The 19,291-nt window shown below is 41.7% G+C and overlaps 1 protein-coding gene and 2 long non-coding RNA genes across 3 annotated transcripts in view; all 3 read right to left on the bottom strand.

Moving 5' to 3' along the window:
- The window catches only part of LOC307158653 (uncharacterized protein), a 55,955-nt gene that overhangs the window by 14,137 nt on the left and 22,527 nt on the right, over positions 1 to 19,291 (bottom strand). The gene's annotated exons all lie outside the window — the stretch shown is intronic.
- On the bottom strand, positions 6,016 to 7,028 carry LOC307159586. Its single transcript, XR_013821409.1, has 3 exons — positions 6,984 to 7,028; positions 6,855 to 6,910; positions 6,016 to 6,373 (listed from the first exon to the last, which is right to left on the bottom strand). It is a non-coding gene; the product is annotated as an uncharacterized lncRNA (long non-coding RNA).
- Positions 13,897 to 14,914, bottom strand: LOC307159628. Its single transcript, XR_013821423.1, has 3 exons — positions 14,870 to 14,914; positions 14,741 to 14,796; positions 13,897 to 14,253 (listed from the first exon to the last, which is right to left on the bottom strand). It is a non-coding gene; the product is annotated as an uncharacterized lncRNA (long non-coding RNA).

The raw sequence follows: 19,291 nt of genomic DNA, 5'->3' as shown, positions 1-19,291 counted from the left end.
AATGGACTACAAGTTTTGTCCTCCGCCACACGCGCTCTGCTTTTCTGCATTGTCTTTTCATAATTTGCACTGCTGTTGAGTTTCTCCAAGGTGCTTTTTGTCTGCCACTCTTCTTCCTGACTTTAACAGGAGCAATATCATCAATTACACTTTTAACTTTTGTTTTGAGTTAAAAGAATCAAGGAGAAAATCAACAGAGTCAGCAGATATGCTTGGTGTTAAGGATATAGCCTTCATAAATAGTACACTAGTGTTCTCATTTAAGCATCTCTTCTTGACAGACACAGATCTAGCTTCAGTAGCAGGAGAGATCAATATATCAAAGAAAATACAGAAATGATCAGACAGTGCTACATCCGTAATAACAATCGATGAAATGTTTAGATTCTTACTGATAAGTAAATCTAGAGTGTGTCCGCGATTGTGTGTGGGTCCATGTACATGCTGAGTCAGATCAAAAGTTTTTAAAACAGTTTTGATTTCTTTTGCCATATTGTTTTCTGCACTATCTATGTGAATGTTAAAATCTCCAGCAATGGCAAAACAGTCAAACTCTGAGGTAATTGTTGATAACAGTTCTGTAAAGTCCTCAGCAAAGGCTGGAGAGTATTTTGGAGGCCTGTAAATAATGATAAGTAAAATGTGTGGAGCACCTTTTAACACAGTACCCAGATATTCGAAAGACGGGTAATTCCCAAATAGGGTTGCCAACCTTTCCGTATAATACGGAATCGTCCCGTATTTGACACATAAAAGTCTTGTTCCGTATTGAACTGATACGGAACGCACTTTGTTCCGTATTTTTGAGAATCAATTCAGTGCAAATCCATGACAGACACATAGCTTCTAATATATGTCAGACTATGAACAAAGACAAGAAAAAAAACCAGTGACAACAGCGGGAAATGTAAAAATGACTATCTCCGAGCAGCCGGCGAAAAAGAAAAGAGCACAAAAATATAGAATTGAATGGGAAAATGACTACCCGTGGCTGGAATGCGTGAGGGACAATGAATACTGTTGTGTTTATTTTTCTTCAAATGCAGTCTAAGCCGATGAGTTTTGAATGTTATATGTTGTATTTGTTTAAGTTAAAAATAAAACGTATTATAAAGTAAACAAATCCATGGTTCATTGGTGGCAAAATGATCATGATAGCCTTTATATTTCACATCTATGTGGTTCAGTCTTGTATATTGATTAGGCCTACTTTGCTATTCTATAAATATATAGGCCTAATAAGTTGTATTATAATATGCTATAATGTATGAAATATATTTATCTAAATGTATCAATTAGTTTCCACAATATTCACCAGAAGTCATAATTTCAGGGGCTATTTTAAAAAAAAATTCTTCCGTGGGGGCATGTCAAGAGGTTGTTGTGGCGGAGTGGTGTTATCATTGTCCTTGTGTGATATGTCAACCGCATGTCCATTTTGCTGCTGAAGTGAAGTCCTGTGGTCATTCATACTGTTTCCAGGTGTGTGTGTGTCGTTCAGATTGACACACACTGCAGAAGGATGATTGAGGGAGAAGTAGATATTGTCCTTTAACACTCTTGAACCAAGTTTGTTTGGGTGATGGCCATCCCGATGAAATAGTTGTCTCTGACTCCAGAAAAGATTGAAATTGTCAATGAAGTTTACTCCTTTTATATTGCAGGTTTTTTGCAGCCATGTATTAAGCCCAAGCAGCCGTGAAAACCTGTTTGTTCCTCTTACTGGGAGTGGTCCACTGATGAATGTTTGAACTTTCAGTCTTTTAAGTGTTTCAAAAAGTTCATTGAAATCCTTCTTAAGGAGTTCTGACTGCTCTTTATGAATATCATTCTTCCTCACATGAATGATGAGTCGATTTGCAGTCTTATGTTTCATCAGAATGTTCTGAAGTTCCCTGTTTATATCAGAAGTTGTTGCTTGTGGAAGGCAGCACGTAGTTGTATCCCTGCTGCTAATGTTTCTAATTATGGAGTCCCCCACTATCAGAGTCCTGGGCTCGGCTGCGCTCTGAGCTGAGTGCCGCTGTCTGCTCGACCTTGAGCGCCAGTTAGCATCAGTGTTAGCTACTGGCCCATTCAGTCTGTGTTCGATCACATTCATCACATTTGGGGATTCATCATTTACATTCATTAGTACTTCAAATCTGTTCTCAAGATGTATAGGCGGTGGTAGGAGACCAGTGTTTGCAATCCTTGTCAGAGCTGTATCTGGGGTAGAGGATGCTACTGCGGTAATATGTGAGGCTCGTGACAATCTGATGTCTCGAGTGCCTTTGGGTCTCGCTCCCTGTTTGTGCCATCGATTTGTAAGTCGATCGGCTTGTTTCTCTACCTGTCGAGGAGCACTAGTTTCATGGGACTCACCGGTATGCTGAGGGTGTCCATGACGAAGCTCTGTTGTGTGTTCCGTCTGGTTTGGTGGTCCCGTAAGTAACTTTGTTTCAAGAACTGCAATCCTTTGTAAAAGTCTGTGGCAGTTAGTGCAGCAAGTAGATTCTTGAACCAGAAGAGACATTTTCTCTCTTATCCTTATGAGTGTAGGCAGTTGTGTTTTCCTTTCCCCGGAATGTAAGCTGGTCGGGTAAAAGAATTCTGCGTTTTTGTAGTATTCCAAACTTTGTCGTCTGTGCACTGTGCTGATTTGCTGAAGTTAAAATTAGGTGATAAAAGGAAATAAAATATATGTAAAAGCGATAGAGCAAAGCGCGGAGCAGTAAGCAAGAGCGTCCGAACAGTAGCTGAGCAGGAAGTGCTGGATCTTAGCCATCTTTAGTCTAGCTCGCTAATAATTATGTCATCATAAAACATAATTACAATGCCTCATAATCTGACTGGAGTTACAGATGGCAGTCAATAAGGCAATAGCAACATTAGCTAATTTTTTTAGCGTCGAGACATGACAACTTAGCAGAGCCTGCAGAGCTTCAGATACAGATGATAAAGTCTCGGTTGCAGCCCAGAAACGGCCCGAGCAGAGGAATTCAGGAAAACAAGAAATTACAGGCACAGGACCAAATTATTATTATTATTATTTTGGATAATCTTGCATAGTGCACCTTTAAGTAATCTAAGCAGTGAATTCAAATAGAATCAATAAAGTTAACCTAAAGGGGGCCCATCATAATTTTTAAAAAAATATTCTTCCCCCAGAGCTCCACTTATGCTATTCAAGGTGTTTTGTGTCAAAAACAATTATAAAATAGTTTGCGGTGCCTCATCCTTAAATAGTCACCTTCATTTATATAGTGCTTTTAACAATACAGATTGTTTCAAAGCAGCTTTACAGTGATAATAGGACATTTAAGTGACAGAAATTGTTTTGGCTTTACAGCAGCTCTAGAATAAAGTTATTGTCCAGCTAAAGTTCATTTTGATTGATTCACTTCCGTTGCAAAGATCATTAGTTATTAACTTAGGGGCCGCTTAACACAACACCGTTCTAACAGAAAACCTTTAATGTGCTCCGGCCTGCTCATCCACACAACAACAGAGCTTGGTGGCCCGAGAACGCAAACCTTGAAATAGATCACAAAACCTATCACGGATCCGTGGTTTGATTAAAGTCAATTTTATTTTAAAATGCTACTTTGGCTGGCTCTGATATAGCTGCTGCAGCCTCTCTGTTGCTCAATGTCCCGCCCACGGCGCTATCTGATTGGTTACACCTCACGAGTAATAGCCTATCAACACTTGCAAGACGGTTGCAGGTCCGTTGGGCAGTGGAGCTGTGTGTCGAAAGGAAGGCATATTCACAGTAATATGCTGAATAATATTCAGCATATTACTGAAGCGGGAATAAACATCACAGTCTGATTATCTGTTTCTATGATGACAAGCAGAGTGTCCCAGTCACACCACTGAGAATGGCCGAAGTTATACATAGGCCTACGGTGTTTCACTCAATTGAGGCTATAAATACTCTCTCGTCGTAATAATATTAATAAGAACATGCTAATTCGCCTCTTCAGTTACGTCACGCCAGCGCCCAGCTAGTAATTTTCTTTTTTGCGCAAATCGGATTTTAACTAGCAGCGCCCTTTTTATGTTATTACAAAAATGGCTTAACCGCTATCTATGATGCATTTAATAAAGAAAAACGTCTTGACAAAGATGACTGGACGCCGTAACAACTTAACACTTTTGTTGTTTGAAAAGAAAACTAACAGATAGGCTAAGTTTATGACGATGTGAACATATTCAATTCAAAACCCAGACGGACATTTGTTCTATAGGGTCTGTAATCTAACAAAGATATCAATAGCAAAATTAGTTTTAACATTAGGCTATGTGACCATTGTATATCGACATGAAATATTCATTCAAAATCATTCGTGCATCAATGCTGCATAATTGTGAGAATGCTTTGACGCCTTTCCACAGCGCACGATGCTTGATTAAGGGAACGTCTGCCAATTACACCAACTGCGGTAAACGTAGTCTATAATTTGTATTATTTAAAATTACTTTTAACATTTAAAAACAGACGTTTTCAGATTCCAAAGCTTTCAGAAGGTTCCTAATGGCAATACTGCTTTCCTGGTAGCCTTGAGTAAATTAACTTGTCTAATAAAATGATTCATAAAACGAATAAATATCAGTCGAGCCTATGTTTACTTTCGTCACTGACACAGACGAAAATGAAAAGACTCAGTCAAAGTTCAGCTTTAGGAGGGGAAGAAATAGGCCAGGATAAGAAGACTGAGAGAATAAGAAATATGAAGATGAGGAGCAGGTATTGACAAATAATCTAATGACAAGGTTTTAAAGATATTTCTTATAATTTTTTGGCCTTCAAAAGTCTTAAATTGCACATATGTAGGTCAGAGAAATCAAAATTTTCTAGGTATTATCAGCTGGCTGGAATTTTGAGATCGCAATAGACGTGAAGGACTATAATGCGTTTAGAGCTCGCTCAAGTACTGGGGAGCTAAACCTTTGTAAGTAATCAGCAATATTTTAAAATGTATACAATGTTTAATAGGGAGTCAATAAAGTGTTGACAGAACGGGGCTAATATGGTCATACTTCCTGGTTCTGGTAAGAACTATAGCTTCTGCGTTTTGGACCAGCTGTAGTTTGTTTATTATGCGTGCAGGGCAACCACCCATAAGAGCATTACAATAATCTAGCCTTGATGTCATGAACGCATGAACCAACTGTTCCGCATTTGTCATTGAAAGCATATGTTGTAATTTAGATATATTTTTAAGATGGAAGAATGCAGTTCTCTTACGAGAGGTTCTCTCGTATTACGCAAGTTGCTTACGCTATGGGTAAAGTCATCTTTTCTCGAGATATGAAGCCAAAAATTTATCCTTCATTTTTGTATTTATTGTCAACGCAGTGCAGCAGCTAGCAGACCTAGAGCGGGCTGTCTAGCGCAGTGGTTCCCAAACCTGTTCTGAAGGCACCCCAACACTGCACATTTTCTTTGTCTCCCTAATCAAACACACCTGATTCAACTCATCAGCTCATTAACCCATGTGATAATGAGCTGATGAGTTGAATCGGGTGTGTTTGATTAGGGAGACAAAGAAAACGTGCAGTGTTGGGGTGCCTTCAGGACAGGTTTGGGAACCACTGGTCTAGCGCACTCATTGGCTGCCCTGCGGCAACTGCAGCAGCCAACCACTGAGCCCCGCGTGACGTCACGCCCAATGAGGGCGCTCGTGCCCTCACGCGTCAGAGCCCGCCAGAATGGGAGTGACTTAGCGTATATAAGGAAGGGCTCGGGGGCTGCTACCCTGATTTTCCTCTCTTCAGCGAAGCTCTACGCATCACTGAATCCTGAGAGAAGCCGCCGCCGTGGAATCAAGTGACTAGCAAGTGTAGCATATATAAGTGCTGCAATTATAGATAAAATAGTAGACCAGTATCAGAAGATCTTAGTTTAGCTCAGGGAGGAAAAGGTGAAGTTCAATGATACACGGAGTCAAAGTTGCAGTGCAATTGTGAGTTGTATTACAGATAGGACAACAAATATTTACAATATTTACACGTGCACATAAGAAGTATTCAGTTCAAAGTTATTAATGAGCATACAACAATCTCAGAATTCTCTCAATCATAAAAAGGTGCTTGAAGCCGCAGTGGTTCACAACACACAGCCCTCGAGACAGGCAAAGTCCAATGAGTCCATGATAGAACAGTTTATAAAATCAGTACCAATGTATAGATGTGAAAATTGTCCAAGGTGTGTGTAAATGTCTCAGAGTGTGTGTAAATGTCTCAGAGTGTATGTAAATGTCTCAGGGTGTGTGTACGCAAGCGTCAAATTAGCAGCTGCAGTGCCTCCTACCACACCGGTAGATGCATGCACTCCGAAGCATCAGGTTTGGGCCTAGTGGCTCGCCATCAATGCACAGAACCTGGCCTGTACAAAACAGGACCAATTAATACATCACTCTGGGTCCAAGCATCACAACTATATCACCATAATCATAATATAATAAAGTCATCACATTATCATAATCAATCTCAGTTCGTTTGTTTCATCATGTACATGATTCAGTATAAATACTGCATATAGCAATATAAATAATTTAACAATCAGCAAGAGTACTCTTATAAATAGACAAATATCAATAAATAGCTTCAAAATACATTTCAGAATCAAAGTAGTTGACTTCATAATTCAATAACAATATTAAGATTAATTAATGTATCGCTCATTTAAATAGGCACAAAATGTATATATATATATATATATATATATATATATATATATATATATATATATATATATATATATAGTCAGACTCAGTATGATTAAAGTACAGCCAGCGCCAGCACCGGCTAACAGAACCATATACAACACACTTTTAGCACCGTATAACAAACAGTGACAAACTCACCAGTTCCTGTATCATTAAGTCACTCAACAGCAGTCATTTGAAAAGGTAGAGGCAATCTAAAAGGTTGGCATACATAATAGTTAAACCAGCAGTTTAATTAATAGAATGTTTGAACGGCTAAACGCCTACCTGCAGCAGCTCAACACACCGGCTCGCGCACACACATACCAAACAACAGCGCGCGGCCGTATTTAAAGGAAAGTGACGCAACACTCTGTCAAGTCCCGCGATGATTCACGAAGTCTCGCGACAACGCGAACATAATGTGGAACCGCAAATAAGGAGAATAAGGAAAAACATCTGGGTTACACCCTCCCCCTTTAAATCATGCACGTCCCCGTTGCATAGAAACTGCAGAAGCAAGCTATTACAGTTTAGGGACAGAGTCTGCTGCAGCGGCGTGACTAAGGGCCTCTGTATAAACATTAGACAAGCTATGAAAAAGTGTTTGAACGACTGAAATTAATGGGTTGCCTAATACTGCATATTGAAGTCGTTGAAGGGGTTGACGCTGCCGACCTGAACGTCTGGGTACTACATCAGATCCCACTATATCACTGGGGGCAGTAGCAGAACTATGAGCAGCTAGACCCACAGATGACTCAGATTGGACCGGCTCACGAACTTCAGCCTCGGGCTCCAGAAGCACTTCAGCTTCAGACACATTGACAGTTATCTCTTCCACAGGAATTTCCAATTCTCCTCCCACAGGTAGCTCCATCTCTCTCGTAACATGTTCATCTATAGGCTCAAGTAGAGAATTTCCAAGCTCTTCCAACTCAGCCTCTTCCACAGGAGTTTCTACCTCACAGCTGAACATAGACGGATCTTCACCAATGGTTGGCCAAGACTCTTCAATGTCAGGTAAGTGGGTTGCAATTGAAGGTCTTCTTTCAGAGCTTTGTGGAAAAGGTGGAACAGATTCAGTGTCACTTGGGGCTGTCGGTAAGGCGGAACCCACAATGTCACAGATCGTTGGGTCATGTTCACCTCCACTCACTCCTTCCACACTGAACTTCATAGGGGACTGAGGAAAACTCCCAAGGATGGTAAGTTCAGCATCCTCTGTATCCTCATCCTCAAAGATGTCAACTTGGTCAGTACGGTTGCGACTCTGGCTACGAGTATGGGGTTTTTGAGCAGTAAGATCTTCTGGAAAGTCCTCTATAACAGAAGCCGATAGGAAGCCACAGGGCAAGAGCAGATCACGATGGAGCGTGCGATTAGGTCCCTCCCTGGTCTCTGGTCTCACAATGTAAACTGGAAGATCCCCAGCACGTTTCACAACCACATACACCTCCTGTTCCCACTTGTCTTCTAGCTTGTGTTTTCCTCGAATTCTGACGTTGCGAACAAGGACTCTGTCCCCAACATCCAAGCTTGCAGGTTTTACACGTTGATCAAACCGACTCTTGTTCCTTTTAGCTGACTTCTGAGCATTCTGACATGTAAGCTTATAGCTCTCCTCAAGACGTGATCTTAAGTCCTTCACATACTGAGAGTGCGAGGAAGATGGAAAGTCACGGACTGGCAACCCGAAAGCTAAGTCAACCGGGAGCCGTGGTGATCGTCCAAACAGGAGTTCATAAGGTGTGAACCCTGTGACCTCATTCCGCGTGCAGTTATACGCATGGACAAGAGGTTTAACGTATTCCCTCCACTTAGCCTTCTGCTTGCTCTCGAGAGTTCCCAGCATGTTTAACAGCGTCCGGTTAAAGCGCTCAACAGGGTTGCCCCTGGGATGGTATGGAGTAGTCCGAGTTTTCTTAATGCCAGCTACATCGCAGAGCTCTTTAATCAGTTTAGACTCAAAGTCTGGGCCTTGGTCAGAATGTAAGCGTTCTGGAATGCCGTAACAAACCATAAAGTCATTCCATAGACACTTCGCCACAGTTTTAGCCTTCTGGTTTGCAGTTGGAATAGCGACTGCAAATTTGGTAAAGTGATCAGTAAGCACTAAGATGTTCTTGGTGTTGCTGCTGTCCGGCTCAAGCGTTAGAAAATCCATACATACTAGTTCCAAAGGACGACTGGTTTGAATGTTTACTAAAGGAGCTGCCTTTTCAGGAGGAGTCTTACGTCTTATACACCGACCACAGGTTTTGATGAAGTTCTCAACGTTAGCTGCCATTTTTGGCCAGAAGAATCGCTGCCGCACCAAATCCAGAGTTCGCTCTATGCCCATGTGCCTCATATCGCTATGAAGACTCTTCAGCACAGTAGAACGCAACCTTGGGGGCAGAACAAGCTGAAGGACAATTTTATCTTCGTCCTGTCTTCTCCTGTATAAAATTCCATCTTCCAGCTCTAACCGATTCCACTCCCGTAGTAACAATGGAAGCTCAGGAAGTCCCTCTCTGACAGTGGAAGAGACCTTTTCTCCCGTCTCAAGTTGGTAAATGACCTCTCGAATTGCTGGATCAGCACGCTGCTCTTCTCTCAAGTCAGCGTGGTTCAGAGGGGAAATGACAGGGAGGCCATGTGACTCTTCCTCAGCAAAACAGTCAGGAATAATATTAGCATGAACAGAAAGAGACTCAACTAATGTCACATCAAGTCGAGTATAGTCAGCAGGACAGCATGATCTGATAAGACTGCTCTGACATATAGCAACCACAATGTCGGGGGAGATTTCTGCAACTTCACCGGGGTCACACAGTTGCTCTGTTAGGCGGTTCACAAATTCCAATTCTTCACAGCTTGTAGCCTTATCTGGCACTTCATGGTAACGTCTGGACAGAGCATCGGCATCAAAGTTGCGTTTGCCAGCACGGTACTGCATTTTGAAGGAATACGTTGACAACGCAGCTAGCCACCGGTGGCTTGTGGCGTCCAATTTTGCTGAGGTCAAAACGTATGTAAGAGGATTATTATCTGTAACAACTGTAAAGTTAGCACCATAAAGATAATCATGTAATTTCTCTGTGACACTCCATTTTAAGGCCAGAAACTCAAGTTTGTGTGCCGGATATCGAGACTCACTCTGAGATAGGCCTCGGCTGGCATAGGCAATTACCCGGAGTTGATCATCCTGTTCTTGGTATAGAACGGCTCCCAATCCGATTATGCTGGCATCTGTGTGAAGGATGTAGGGCAACTTCGGATTGGCGAACCCAAGGACAGGAGCAGATGTTAACTTAGAAATCACTGTGTCAAAAGCAACTTGACAATCGGATGTCCATCTCTCCCCAAAGGACTGCTTCGGGTCCAGGAACTTTCCCGCAGGACTTTTATCTTTGCTAGACTGACGGATGGGTGCATAGCCTCTAGTAAGGACATTGAGAGGTTTTACTATGGTGGCAAAATCTTTGATGAACCTTCGATAGTATCCTGCAAACCCTAGGAAGGACCGTAGCTCTTTAAGATTCCGAGGGACTGGCCAGGATTTGAGAGCCGATATTTTTTCAGGGTCCGTTTCAACACCCTTTTCAGACACGACATGTCCAAGATAACGTACACTGGACTGGAAAAATTTGCATTTTTCAGGGGACAGCTTCAAGCCGAATTCCTTCAGGCGGGTAAGTACTCTGAGTAAGCGCTTCTCATGTTCCTCTAAAGTGTCAGAGAAGATAATGATGTCGTCTAGAAATACAAGGGCTTCCTTGAGATTTAAATCCCCCATACACTTCTCCATAAGTCTCTGGAATGTACTTGGAGCATTCGTAACGCCTTGTGGCATCCGATTCCATTCCCAGAAACCCAATGGTGTGACAAATGCGGTTTTAGCCTTGTCGACTTCACTCATTTGAATCTGATAATATCCAGACTTTAGATCCAGAACAGTGAACCATCTAGAGCCTGTTAATGCTGCAAACGACTCTTCAAGGTTCGGCAGGGCATAGGCATCTTTCACAGTTTGTAAATTTAATTTACGATAGTCGATGCACAACCTAACATCGCCATTCCGTTTCCGGACCACCACAATTGGGGAGGCAAATGGTGACTCTGACTCTCGAATGATGTCAGCTTCAAGCAGATCCCGCAAATGGCTTCGAACAGCTTCAATGTCGCGGGGATGGATAGGCCTGGCTCGAAGCTTGAAAGAAGTTTCATCATGAAGCTTGATATGATGCTTTACCTGGTCCGTACAGCCGAAATCAAGGTCGTGGTAAGAAAACACTTCAGGCATTTGATTGAGCTTGGATGTTACTCGCTCTTTCCATTCAGGTGGAATAGGCGATTCTCCAAAGTTTAACTCCAAAGTGCTTCTTTGGAGACCTCCTTGGACTGGAGAAGTGTTTACGGTATGCTGGGCCAGGATGGTAGGTGATGTACCAATATCAGCAACTACTGTCATTGGTGGAATGAGAACACCTTGTTCAGACTCGTTCATAACGAGAACAGGAACCCTATAGGGAGCATGAGTTGGAAGTGTGATGACACAACTCTGGACGCATAGCCCACCAGGAAGAGGTGATAGGGGGTGTTCAATCAGAGCCCATGGAACTGTAGTTGGACTGTCTATTCTGGCAGAGCCTTCTAGAACAATAGTCTGACCAGAAGGAATCAGAACTGGTGTCTTACTCAACAACTTCACGGATCCCGCTCGACCCAGCTGGCTTTGTTGGTGCTTCAGTTGTAAGAGCTTTAGAACTGCACAGTACCCTTGGGCCGTAGGTTGAAAATTAGATATGCCACTGCTGGTGTATCGCTCATATAAAGGCTCCAGAGTATTCATGCCAATAAGCACAATTGAAGAACCCTCAGGATGACCATCGGGTACAACCAAGGCAAGAGTCGGCACATCAAATTCTTCTCCAACGAACTCTTTGTGAAAACCTATGGTCATCTCTACATACCCCAAGTATGGCACTGACTGACCGGCGGCACCCTCTACCTGGAGTAAGTCGTACAGTGGCTTCACAGGGTGATCGCTAAGACTCTGGTTGTAAAAAGAGACTGGAATTGTAGTGACCTGCGAGCCTGTATCCAAAAGGCAGTGGTAGTTCTGTCCAGCAATCTGAACGACTGCAGAACATTTAGAGCCCACCAGGCCCTTTGGAAGTTGTATGGTTGCATTCTTCATCTTGGGCTGTGACATTTCTGCACACTTGACAATCTTCTTTTCCTTGGGACGGATTTGGTCCCCTCTGGCCCCTGTCTGTCCCACAACAGGAACCGGACTCAGTTTAAATGAACGGAGTTGGAAGCATTTTGTTGATTGCTAGTGAACTGCTTCTTTTTACGAGCAACCAGAGTAGAATTGGGTTCATTCTCACACTGAGGACGGATGTGGCCATCCTCACCACACCGAAAGCAATAACCAGGTTTTGCAGGAGTAGGTGTGGAGCGACGAGGCTGCTGATTCGTGGCCCTGGCATGTGGCTTACTGTAGGTGGAAATCTTGGGGATAGAGCTGGTCTTTGACTGGCTGGCCGTTAGCATGGCTAACTGTCTCTGGACGTCAGCTAGTTGTTGAGCTAGTTGCTGGGTGATGTTAATCAAAGCAGAAACTGCACCCCCATCTTCAGGGTTAACGCGAGCAAACTGGGCATGAGATGTAGCTTTCTGCCGTGTAGACCCCAGATGTTGCTTCATTCGATGTGCTTTTGCTGCCTCCCGGTCCTCTTCAGTACGCAAGAGGAGCAGCAGCTCAGCAAAAGTGGGTGGACAAGTCTTCTTTTGTTTTAGCTGGAGCTCAGCAATCAAAGAATTGTCCCAGCATCCACGACAAAACTGGTTCAACAAATGCCGGTTTGATTCAGACTCCATCACTCCTCCCCTTTTCATGGCGGAATTCAGGACAACCTGGAGCCGTTGGAAGTAGGCAGATGGTTTCTCACCAGTATCCTGAAATGTGTCCATGAATCTAGCAAACAGTTCATCCCCATCTTGAACAGTAGCATATGCAGAGTCAAGAATGTCTAGATACACTGTAGGCAATGTGCTGGAACTCAATTGCTTGACCATGTCTGCTGCTGGAGGAAGGAGGCTCTCCACTATCCTCCTAGAACGATGGAGATCAGACACAGATGGATCCTTCAACAGCAGTTCCACTCCTGATCGCCAGGTGTCATAGTCAGCCTCATGAGTGGGTCTGGGATGCCGACCTGAGAAAACCCTGATCCTCTGGTGATGTGCTGCACTCTCCTCATTCTTCACAATATGCTCTACTACATAGCGCTGAACCTCAGGTGGATGGACATCAATGCTGGAAGTGGAATGTCTCATCCCCGACTGCATAGGATTAGGTGGATCAATGCGGGGCTCAGTGACAGACCTGGGAGTAGCAGTGTTCACAAGGGGAACAGGAATGGCTGATGGAGACCGAGTTGATGGCTTCACTGATGGCTCTGGCAGCACGGCCAACTCAGTGACTGGTGGATCTTCCACATGAGGCACAGGGCAGAGCTCGGAGACCGAAAGTCCAATCTGAGACATCGTTGTTTTGAGCACTTCGGTGTAATCCACCCCAGTTAATTTGGCTAAATTCTGCAAATCAGACAAATATAACATAGTTTTGGCTTTAGCAAAGTGATCTGTACAAACAGAAGATAGCTCAGAAATACAACATGTATGGTTTTTTTTAGCCGAAATCCAGGTGTGCGGCAACATGGGACGCAGCGCTTCCAAAGCTGCACCGCTAGTAAATTCAACAACAAGCACACCGTCATACTCAGATTCGGTCTCAGAAATTTCCTCAATCTTACTGACTGAACCATATTGGCTTAGAAACTCAATAACTTCATTACTTTCTGGTCCCATTATGCCCTCCAACAGCACAGCATTTGGAAATTTGATACCACGTTTCAAAAACACATCCATTGTTCTTACTGAACTACAATAAACCCAAATGAATAACTCAAATGCACATTAAACTCACCAAATCCTCCTGGCTGGCTCGCCAAAGTTATGTAGCATATATAAGTGCTGCAATTATAGATAAAATAGTAGACCAGTATCAGAAGATCTTAGTTTAGCTCAGGGAGGAAAAGGTGAAGTTCAATGATACACGGAGTCAAAGTTGCAGTGCAATTGTGAGTTGTATTACAGATAGGACAACAAATATTTACAATATTTACACGTGCACATAAGAAGTATTCAGTTCAAAGTTATTAATGAGCATACAACAATCTCAGAATTCTCTCAATCATAAAAAGGTGCTTGAAGCCGCAGTGGTTCACAACACACAGCCCTCGAGACAGGCAAAGTCCAATGAGTCCATGATAGAACAGTTTATAAAATCAGTACCAATGTATAGATGTGAAAATTGTCCAAGGTGTGTGTAAATGTCTCAGAGTGTGTGTAAATGTCTCAGAGTGTATGTAAATGTCTCAGGGTGTGTGTACGCAAGCGTCAAATTAGCAGCTGCAGTGCCTCCTACCACACCGGTAGATGCATGCACTCCGAAGCATCAGGTTTGGGCCTAGTGGCTCGCCATCAATGCACAGAACCTGGCCTGTACAAAACAGGACCAATTAATACATCACTCTGGTTCCAAGCATCACAACTATATCACCATAATCATAATATAATAAAGTCATCACATTATCATAATCAATCTCAGTTAGTTTGTTTCATCATGTACATGATTCAGTATAAATACTGCATATAGCAATATAAATAATTTAACAATCAGCAAGAGTACTCTTATAAATAGACAAATATCAATAAATAGCTTCAAAATACATTTCAGAATCAAAGTAGTTGACTTCATAATTCAATAACAATATTAAGATTAATTAATGTATCGCTCATTTAAATAGGCACAAAATGTATATATATATATATATATATATATATATATATATATATATATATATATATATATATATATATATATAGTCAGACTCAGTATGATTAAAGTACAGCCAGCGCCAGCACCGGCTAACAGAACCATATACAACACACTTTTAGCACCGTATAACAAACAGTGACAAACTCACCAGTTCCTGTATCATTAAGTCACTCAACAGCAGTCATTTGAAAAGGTAGAGGCAATCTAAAAGGTTGGCATACATAATAGTTAAACCAGCAGTTTAATTAATAGAATGTTTGAACGGCTAAACGCCTACCTGCAGCAGCTCAACACACCGGCTCGCGCACACACATACCAAACAACAGCGCGCGGCCGTATTTAAAGGAAAGTGACGCAACACTCTGTCAAGTCCCGCGATGATTCACGAAGTCTCGCGACAACGCGAACATAATGTGGAACCGCAAATAAGGAGAATAAGGAAAAACATCTGGGTTACACAAGCAGAGGAAAGCAGAGGAAGAAGCTGGTCGTCTTCGGCGCCTTCAGCCATCCGTGCCTGCCGCGCTATCCGACGACAAGTATCCTTTTTCTGCTCTACTGTGTGTGTTCACCGCTGCGACACACTTTTTTCTGTCTCAAAGAGCGCAAGCGTTTTTCTAAAAATGCCTCGCAGTTCCTGTGGCTCTTGCCGAGCCCGCTCAGCGACGGAGACCGCCACGTGATCTGCGCTCTCTGCCTGGGTCGAGAACACGCAGCCCTCGCTCTCGCTTTTCCTGCCTCAACGCTCTAGCTCAGCTGCAGGCCGCTCTCGAGATCAGCCTCCTGCGCGAAGCTCTAACCAGCGTCCAGCCCAGCCTCCGTCTTCGCAGCGACGACAGGGAAGCCGCCCTAGATCGCGCTCAGCCAGCCGTCACAGACCGCCTCCCCCGCGTGGTCCCCGGCCTAAGATCGTGCTGAAGCCCTGATCGAGCCGCAAGGAGGAAGAGACGGTTAAGTCCCGCCGCGGCCGGACCACCGTCAAAATACCCCGCTTTGTCAGTCCCCTTAAAGGAGAACTCCGGTCAATTTTAACATTGAGCTCATTTTTTTGTAAATTTGGAGTGCTGTCAGTACAGAGAACAACGACAAAAATCGGTGTTGCCTACACCGAGTTATCCTCTTTTTAAAATTTGCACCCTGTTGACTTCAATGGGGCAAGTTTTAAACCTGCTTTTAGCCTCTTAACATCCTTGATGTGTCATTACAAGTGCCCAGCCATGTGAGTGATTCCTTCAGTCAACACGCAGTGAATCTGACTGCAGTAGATGTGCACGATATGAATAAAAATGATGTTATTTCAGCCAGCGCACATACCTGTATTTACATCCTGTTTTCGGCTGAAGTCCACAGTAGTCGATTGTCGAGTTCACGCGCATAGGTTTAGTACGTACGATCATGCGCCCGAACTCGACAATCGTTACTCTCACGCATTGAGCGATCCATTTTCTCACGCACAGAAAAATTGCGGAGCAAGGAGTAAACCTACTTTTAATATTAAACTAATTCTCAGCTCTTAGATTTCGTCAATTTTATTACGAAATTCAGACAAAAATACGTTTGGCGCTTGTAAATGTGACGTGACAGATCGAGATCGCTGAGCGCCTCAGTTCAAGTGCACATGAACCGATCATCTGTTACTTTTTTATTTAAAGATGCAGTACAACTTACCAAAAGTATACATAATATTGACCAATTAGTGTTTTTCAACCACGGAAAGAGATCACTATAACAGCAGAAGAACAATTATGTCACATAACGTTACATTTACCTCAGGAAAACCATTTAATGACCATAGCATGTTAACTGAATAGAAAAAATAGCTAGAGATGAGATTTTGCTGAGCACTATATTACATATTTATTATATTTTTACTTATGTCATTAAATAATTGTTATTATAACAAAAACTACATTACATTTAATTTAATTAGTTATTTTTAACCTTTAATAATACCAGCAGATTGGGCCCTCTATGTTTACAGCATTAGGTGAGATTATTTTTTTAAATAAAATTTAAAATAAACATGTATCCAAATTAGTCAATATTGAATCAAAATCGGAATCAAATCACAAGAATGGAATTGAATTCTTGAAATTGTTGTCAAGCAATAATAAAAACTGTATCCTACCAGTCATTGCACAATGTAAACATTGTATCATGTTGTCACTAAACTTCATAAAATTCTATTTAGTTACCAAATGTTTTGACAATCACAATTACATACACATTGGTTCACAGTTGGAGGCATCGCAATCTTTTTTTTTTTTCACAAATTGTGCTTGCAAATTGTATAATATCCAAGGTAAATTACATAATAAAAGAAATAACATTACGTCCTGGGACGTAACAGTAAACATGTCTAGTAATTGTGCAGTTAATTCTCATACTGTATTTTCAGTTTTGGAATATTTATCCTCTCCCCAAATTTGTCACTAATAAAACACAATACAAATTATTTAAAGAAAAAAATTATATTTACTTGTTTACATCTACCTTATAAATATATATTTTTTATTAAAAAGGTTACAATTACAACAATTCAAGTGTAATCTTTCTTTTTAAAAACTAAAGTATACAAAACGTATTATTTGATGACTTTATTTTTGATAATTTTTTATATTTTTCCTCATCTCAGTATAGCAATAGAGTTTGCTAAAAGCTGTTCATTCAATACAGCAGTATTTGAAAATCGATAATATTTTGTAAAATTACATTTATATTTGCATTTGTCAAAACCTAGACACTTTATTTCAACATATTTCAGTCGATTTTACTCATCTCAGTATAGCAATACAGTTTGCTAAAACATCATCATTCATTCACACACGCGATTTAAATTTAAACTCTTTTTGTGAGCAGTGGTAAACAGCGCGCATCTCTGCCGTTGATTCATTCATAAACAGAAACCCGATTCACGTGAGAAGGAAAAAAAATTACTACACCTTCCTCAGCTCACTCCTCGATATACCCGCACTTCTGAGGGACATTTTCCATTATTATTATTCCTCACAGCGCTGTGAGACGGTGTAAACAAGTAGGCTACAATGATCTGAATAAACTTGTTTTCTCCAGCTGATGGGGGCGTTCACAGTTTGCGTGGATTGCCTCAGCCATTTGCGTTTGAATAGCGCGCGCTCTCCGAGGGCGGAGTCACATTACAAGTAATTAGATGAGATGAGAACGACTGACATCTCGCTCTTTTCTTACAGATTACATGAACTGAGAATATTTGCTTTTTATATAAATTACTTCATTTAAAAGAAGAGAATTCAAGCTTCATGCCTGTGTGTCTGTATGTCTGTTTGACTGAGTATTCGCTGAGTTACAGTTCATTTTCGGACGCGTTTCAGAATGGACTACACGGACAGAGAGAAGGCAGAACTCGCTTCGTGTTTATTTTTCTTTATTTGGCAAAAAGCACAACACTTTGTTTTTATTGTGAGTATACACAAAAATAATACACATTTAACAGAATCGATTGATGTATGAAACTCCTATGGAAAATCAAAGTCAACAGAGTATTTATGAGTTTCTTTTACACTGATAAAAAAAAGCGAGCTGGTATCGCCGGCGATACCGTCGACCTCAGGGGGTTAACAGTAGCTGAATGTAGCTTGTTTAAAGCAGAGATCAGACCATTCCCTTTGAAAGGGCCATTTGAACTTTTTGAGGAGTATTCTGGAATTGAAGGTGTTAACCACAACAATGTAATTCTCCTTGAATTCCTGCTTACAAATGCAGGGCCGCGTGTACAGCAATCACTCATGTATGGTGCTTCTCCAGCACAAAATACATTCGAAGGTATTGTTAGCTGGGCAACAAGAATTGAGTCACAGAAACAAATGCATGGTGAGGTAGCTGTGTTAGAATGTCATGAAAATCCTCCATCTGCAGGAGAATTCAGAAAGCCACACTGTGGCAAACTGAACAGATTCTGTAATTCCTGTCACAAAACAGGCCATACAGAGGAAAAGTGTTGGTCACTGGGCAGAGGCAGACCTCCACCCTATTTCATAAAACGCAGACAATCACAATCTAATGACACGAACCAGCACTCTGCAAGTAACCAAAGCTCAAATGCATCTAAAACTCTTACTGACCTGACAACTTTGGTCACTCAAGGCCCTCAGCTATTAGCGTAATTTGCTAGTCGGGTAGCAGCCCAATAGCAAATAGCTTAATAGTTTAACATCGAAATTCATTGAATCTGTCTGCATTTTCAAATTTGAAATTGTGCTTAACACATCGTGCACTACACATCGTGCACATAGAACACAATTTGGTTGTTTGTGCTACAACATGCACATAGGCTAATTTAAAGTTTATTCTTTAAACACAGGATTGCTTTACTGTAAGTGTATTTGAAACACTTAAGCAAAGGTGATATAGATGTTGTATTCTATTGCTTTGCTGTGGGTGTATTTGGAACACTTAGGTAAAGGTTGTATTCTAGGCCATGTGTCCTGTGTAAACTGAATTAAACGCGTGTGTCTGTGCTGAATTTGGTGGCTATAATGTGATTCACAATGAATTTGAAAATCAGAAACAGCGAACGCATCTCATTAATCCTGAAACAAAAACCTTTTCATATTCAGCGTTCCAGAGATGCGTCAGAGTACGTAGCAACTCTTGAACTTTGAACAAAAATCATAAATTCTTGCGTTTGAATTTATTCTGAATTACTCTGAGATTTGTTTTT

The sequence above is a fragment of the Squalius cephalus genome (genome assembly GCF_949319135.1).
Source record: "Squalius cephalus genome assembly, chromosome: 5".
In the NCBI taxonomy this organism is placed as follows: Eukaryota; Metazoa; Chordata; class Actinopteri; order Cypriniformes; family Leuciscidae; genus Squalius; species Squalius cephalus.
The sequence above is the reverse complement of the archived record's forward strand: the minus strand, read 5'-3'. Positions and strand labels throughout refer to the sequence as shown.